This window comes from Macrotis lagotis, chromosome 2 (assembly GCF_037893015.1).
Source record: "Macrotis lagotis isolate mMagLag1 chromosome 2, bilby.v1.9.chrom.fasta, whole genome shotgun sequence".
In the NCBI taxonomy this organism is placed as follows: Eukaryota; Metazoa; Chordata; class Mammalia; order Peramelemorphia; family Peramelidae; genus Macrotis; species Macrotis lagotis.
The window spans coordinates 77,888,330-77,895,350 of NC_133659.1; the positions used below are offsets into that span (position 1 = coordinate 77,888,330).

The 7,021-nt window shown below is 39.9% G+C and overlaps 1 pseudogene; it reads right to left on the minus strand.

The window, feature by feature from the left end:
• Window positions 1-424: 424 nt before the first annotated feature.
• LOC141511893 (5-aminolevulinate synthase, non-specific, mitochondrial pseudogene) lies at window positions 425-1,625 on the minus strand (annotated as a pseudogene).
• Window positions 1,626-7,021: the final 5,396 nt, after the last annotated feature.

Sequence of the window (7,021 nt, forward strand, 5' to 3'; positions counted from 1 at the left end):
AGTGATCCACAGGGAAGTTTGTGTCTATTAGCATCTGTCTCATGTGTTTGACATTATGCTGACATGGATGGTGAAGGCCTTGTCCTTCTACACTCTTTAAAATCTGGACATATTGAAGAGCTCCAGTCAACCCAAAGCATGAATGGGAAGGAAAATTGTAAAACTAAAGCCAGCAACATAGTCCCATAGTCCCATTTCAGATATCTTCAACTCTTCATAATCCCATTTGGGGTTTTCTTGGCAAGTGGTTTGACATTTTCTTCTTCAGCTTATTTTACAGATGTGGAAAAAGAGGTAAACAAGAGTTAAGTGACTTGCTCAGGGTGTCACAGTTGGGAAGTGTCTGAGACTGGATTTGAACTCAGGAAGATGAATCTTCCTGATTCTAAACCCAGTGCTCTATTCATTATCCTAGACCATTATCCTAGCTGCCATAGGCCCATTTAGTGTTTATTAAAGGACTTATGCCGACAATAAAGCCGCCAATGCAACCATAGGCTTTTCCAAATGCTGCAATAATGATGCTCAGTTTGTGGATGACTCAATCCTGATTACTGGTCTTGACATACTGAATTCTACAACATGGACTTCATCTACAGAGATAATTGCCCAATATTCATAGGTCAAATCTCACATCTCTTCCACACAAATGGATACATTGCTCCATCCAAGGAGTGAATAGCTTCAAATGCAATGACCTTGGGGACTGATGGGTCTGATTTCTTTAGCAACTCTTTGAGATGGCTTACATCATTATGATGAAATATTTATCTTGCTACAAATTCCTTGGATCATGGAGGCATGGTTCCCAGAATTAGAATAAATGTCACAGACTGGCATCGTCTTAGTCAAAGTGAAGAGAATGGAGTTGTCAGCAACAAAGCAAGATGAAAACAATTATGCTGCATCTTTCCTGAGAAGACTGGCCAATTCTTATTCCAGACCTACATGACACTTGCTAATTTTAGTCCTACCTCTCTCAACATCATGTTGTTTTAATGTATTGGTGACTGCCCCCTCCCATACTAAAGGGTGATGAGTCATCCTTGGGTACTAGTTGCTATGATAGACTAAAAAGCTATGTGCTTTTTTAGTAACAAGAACCCATGTAGTCATCTGACATTGGGAAGATAGGTGCCCTCTAATTCACTGCTTTAAGCATTTAATAAATTTGATCTTTTTTTTCATCAATTTTTTTTTCTCAAAGGAACAATCATCATACTAGAAAATGGAAACAGATTTTTGGCAAGTTGTCCTAAAGGATGTGGGATCCCTTTCTGGGCTTTGATTTGGCAACAAATCCTGAGAATTCTTTAACAAGCCATTCTAGTCTCTTCCAGTCTTGAAACTAATCACCTTGAAGATAATTGGAACTTGAGCAATTGCTTTCCTCACAGGATGCATTTCCTGCTTGAAATTCTAAACTAACTTTATGGAAAACTGCTGTTCCTTGGTCCTTCTGAGCTATTAAGAAGGATATTCATAAGGAAATTGGAATCCATTAGTGGTCTGCCAGACTACTTTTGAAAATTTTATCATTTTCATTGGCTGAAGGTGTTTCTTTTCCTTGCTAGTAGTGAGCTGCTGAAGTAGACCAATGCTTGAGAAACAACTTTCATCATTTTTGGTCAGTACTATGTCTAGAAGAGTAGTGTTGCCGGTCTTTTGGAGAAACATTTGGGATATTCTTTTTTTTCTTCAGGTTTTTGCAACACAAATGGGATTATGTGGCTTGCCCAGGGCCACACAGCTAGGTAATTATTAGGTGTCTAAGGTCAGATTTGAACTCAGGTACTCCTGATTCCAGGGTCAGTGCTCTATCCACTGTGCCACCTAGCTGCCCCCATTTGGGGTATTCTTGACAGGAATGGGTATCATCAAACATTGGCCTCAGTCAACAAGCATTTATTGAATTTAAAATTTTATTTAAATTAGGTTTAAAAATAAAACAAACTTCTTGTAACAAATATGTCTCAGTCATACAAAAGAAACTCCCTCAATGACATACACACAATATAAATATATGTACATATACATGTATAGACATTTAAATATTTTATTCTGTACCCCAAATCCATCATGTCCATATCATGCTTCATCCTGGAATCATAAATGGTTATTGAGTTGATCAGATTTCTTACACTGTTCAAAGTTATTTATTTTAATGGTCTTGTCATTGTATAAAATATTCTGTTCATTTTATTGATATCAATGTTATAGGATAAATTCTTCTGGGTCCACTCACTTCACTCTATTTTACTTCATAGGATACATCCTATGTCTTTTTTTTTTTGGAATCATTCATTTTCCTATAGCTTATAGCATAATCAAACTCTAACATATTCATATCCTACAACTTATTCCTCTTAGTTTCTAGGTTTATTCGGATTTTTTGCCACCACAAAAAAGCTATAAATGTTTGTATATAAAAGACCTCTCTCTCTTTATTTTGAACTCTTTTAGGTACTGGCCTAGCTGGAAGAGAGGGGAAAGGAGGAGAAGGGGTTGGCCACAATCTTCAATGCTGGCTCCAATGACAATCTCTTTCATTCCCTGATGGATGTGACTTTTTCCTGCTATGAGAAGAGCTACAAAATGACATTGCAATGATGAAAACATCTCGGATACTACTTCATACTTATCAGATTGGCTAATATAAAAAGAAAGGAAAATGTTAGATATTGGAGCTGCAGTAAAAGACAACTACAGAAAGTGTTCATTGTTGCAGAGGGGGGCAGAGCCAAGATGGTGACATGAAGGGATCGAGTCTTAGGTGCTCTCTGATAAAAAACTCATAAACTAAGGACTGTAACTAAACTTTCGAGAGACAGAACCCATAAAGGGACCCAGTGAGGCAGTTCTCCTACTCAAGGTAACCTGGAAAAGCGCAGAAAGGCTCTGCTCCCCGGGGTCAGAGGGGCGGCCTGCCAGAGCCAAAGAACTTCAGCCTCCTGGAGGCAGCCCCAGGGCGCTGGGAGCCGTGGCTCATAGCAGCGGGGGAGTCTCCTGAGCTGCACCCCGGGGAGTACCAGCACGAAGTGGGGGAACAGCAGGGGACCTCTGCCAGAGCGAACATGTGGAGCCCAGCCCTCAGGGCACACAGAGAGCAGCTTGATCTTTCGGCAGCCCAGACCCAGAAACAGAAGCAGGTGGAGCCAGTAAGCAGGAGCCCCAGGGCATGAGCCCATTGAACTGAGGGAGGGGAGTGAAGAGAGAGACTGCAGAGCTCTGTCCTCTGCCCCTGGAACAGGACTCTGGGGCTCTGGCCACATTCAGATCCTGATCCCAGTCTAGGCCCCCCCATAGAACAACAGGGCCCCCCCCACCTCAGCCCCATGGCAGAGAGGGGCGCTTATGTTCATTCACAGACCAGCAGGGAGGACAGAGCCTCACACACTGAGACCCTTGTGGGAGTGTCCCAAAAGCTCAGGAAGCACCCCAAAAAACAGGCTTAGGCTGGGAAAATGAGCAAGCAAAGAAACAAGAGGAAGACCATTGAGAAATATTTTGCAAATGAGCCCAAGAAGGATCAAAATACTCAGTCTGAAGATGAGGAAGCACAAGCTCCTGCATCTAAAGACTCCAAGAAAAACAGAAATTGGGCTCAGGCTATGATAGAGCTCAAAAAAGACTTTGAAAATCAAATGAGGGAGTTGGAAGAAAAACTGGGAAAAGAAAGGAGAGAGATGCAGGAAAAACATGAAAATGAAGTCAGCAGCTTAGTCAAGGAAATCCAAAAAAATGCTGAAGAAAATAGCATGCTAAAAACCAGCTTAGGTCAAATGGATAAAACAGTTCAAAAAGTTATTGAGGAGAAGAATGCTTTAAAAAGCAAAATTGGCCAGATGGAAAAAGAGATAAGAAAACTCTCTGAGGAGAACAAATCCTTCAGACAAAGAATAGAATTCAGGGGGATTGATGAATTTACCAGAAATCAGGAATCAATACTTCAAAACCAAAAAAATGAAAAATTAGAAGAAAATGTGAAATATCTCATTGAAAAAACAACTGATATGGAAAACAGACTTAGGAAAGATAATTTGAAAAATTATTGGAATACCTGAAAGTCATGATCAGGAAAAGAGCCTTGACATCATTTTCAAAGAATTACTACAGAAAAATTGCCCTGATATTCTAGAAGCAGAGGGCAAAATAGAAATGGAGAGAATCCACCAATCCCTCGAGAAAGAGATCCCAAAAAACCAACCCCCAGGAATATTATAGCCAAGTTCCAGAACTCCCAAGTCAAAGAGAAAATATTACAAGCAGCCAGAAGGACACAGTTCAAATATCGTGGAGCTGCAGTCAGGATCACACAGGACTTAGCAGCAACCACACTGGAAGCTCATAGGGCTTGGAATACAATATACCAGAAGGCAGAAGAGTTTAGAATGCAGCCAAGAACGAACTACCCAGCAAGGCTGAATATCCTCTTCCAGGGAAAAAGATGGACTTTCAGTGAACCAGGGGAATTTCAAAGGTTCCTTTCGGAATGGCCAGAGCTGAACAGAATGTTTGATCTTCAGATACAGGACTCAGGTGAAGCATGGAGATTGGAGGAGAGGGGGGAAATATGAGGGACTTAATGAGGATGAACTGCATGTATAGAAAAATGATACTGATAATATTCATATGAAGCATCTCAGTTAATAGAGCAGGTAGAGGGAGCTTTTATACTTGTAGCACAGGAGAAAGCTGAATTTGATGATAAAATATGGTGTAAAAGTGGAGTCAATAGGAAAAAAAAGGGAAATGGAAAGGGAGAAAGAAAAAGGAGAGGGGGAATAGTCCAAGATATTTCACATAATAAGATTTTTTTTATTACAATGAGCTACTGCAATGATATGGAAGGGGGGAGGCAAGGGGGAATGAGGGAACCTTTGCTCTCATCAGAGATGGCTAGGAGAGGAAACAGCAAATATACTCAATGGGGTATAGACATCTGGAGTTAGAAGGAGGGGGGAGCAGGGGGAAGAGGTGGGGATGTGAATAAAGGAGGAGAGGATGGACCATGGAGGGACAGTGTTCAGATATAACACATTTTCTTTTTTACTTCTTGTAAGGGGCTGGGATTGGATGGCCTGCCCAGGACCATAGGGCCTGGTGGATTCTGGGCCTAAGGGGTGGTATGGGGGCTCAGGGCTGCTTGGCCCTAGGACCAGGGATCTGTCTGCTGCGCCACTCAGCGACCCTACAGCAGAGTCAGAGTGAAAGGAGAGAGAAAATATAGTACATGGTAGTGGAGAAATAAGAAAGGAGGGAGTTGCGACCAGCAATGGCAACATTGGAAAAATATGGGAGTAACTTTTGTGATGGACTTATAAAGAATGTGATCCACTCACGACAGAGTTGATGGTGTTGGAACAAAGACTGAAGCACGTTTTTTATTATTATTTGGGGACGGTGCAGGGCAAGTGGGGTTGAGTGGCCTTCCTGGGGCCACATAGCAGGGTGACCTTTGGGTGTCTGGGGCCGGATTCAGACGCAGGTGCTCCTGGCTCAAGGGCCAATGCTCTGTCTGCCACCCAGCCACCCTTACTATTATTACTATTTTATTTTATTTTGGGTCTTTTTTTTTTCTTCTTTTTGGTTTTTGCAGGGCAGTGGGGGGGGTGGCTTACATGTCACATGGCTGGGTGATTATTGGGTTTACAATGCTGGATATGGACTTGGGTGCTCGTGGCTCCAGGGCTGGTGCTTTGTCCATTGCACCACTTGGCCATACCTACAATTATTACTATTATTTGTATTAATTTTAATTTTTTTTCTCTCCCCTTTACTTTTTTGCCCAAGCAAGTCTATCTGTATTCATGGGGGGAGGGGTATTTTGTTTACTTGTAAATAAGTATATTTTATTAATGTAAAAAAAAACATTTGTACGAAGTGAGAATAAAAAATAAATTTAAAAAAAGACAACTACATCCAATAGGGGTGACTTTGAGAGTTAATCAGTTGGAGTTTGATGCATAACATAACCTGTAGGGAGCAGAGATACACACTCTCTATGAGAAACATGTTCTCAGAGAGAAGCAGCCTTCCTGGCTAATTTCAAGTAGTGAGACTCCTTTCTGACTATGGATTCAAGAGAATTAACTCTTCTGTTCAGAGTCAAGAGGAGTAGACCCAAGAAACACAACTTAGTTAGTAGAAATGTTATAACTAAAGCAGTTTAGCAATGAATACCCAGAAAAGAGAAAGGACATGGGGACCTTCAACATTGAAGGCATTCATTGCCTTGGCCTCATTTTACTCATTTTACTGTACCTCTCTAACATTGCAATCTTACGTGTGTTTCCATTTTCCCTATAGGCACTATGTGCAATTGAGGGAGGGCATAGCTCAAGTTTTGGGAGTAGAGGAATTTCGTAGCTATTATTCATAATATGTCATTTCAGGAAGTGACTATTGACCAACCATTAAAGGTTACCTCTTTGGTGGGTAATTGTGAGCTATATTTTAGTAGTAGAGAAACTTTGAACTCTAGAGAAGTCATCCATTGGCTAAGTCAACTCTTTAATTTGGAGTTCAAGTTTGGAAAGTAGCCCAGAGAATGTACTAAAATAATGAATCATATAAACCAAAGAAAAAAAATAGTATATCATATTACTGGATGCAAAGAAAGTTTTTATTAAAAATGTTTATTCATGTTAAATATACTAAACATATAAGACTAATAGGAACTGTCTTCAATTTCATAAAATGGAATTTACATAAGATAATGTAATATCCAACAGAGAAACATTAAAAGGATTCCTAAATTTAAAAGTTACAATACCATCTATTCCAATCATACTCTATTTGTCATCCTCCTAGAATTCCATGAAAAAAGAAGTTAAAGGAATTAAATACTCCTTTAATTTAAGGGATAAAATCTGAGAAATAAAATTTTATTTGTAAATTACATAATTATTTATCTAGAGAATAAATATACTCAAAAAGAGAAACCAAAGTGATTTATTTTAGCAAAGTAAATAAAAATAAGATAAACTCACAAAAATCTTCCAAGTTGCTCTAAACTACC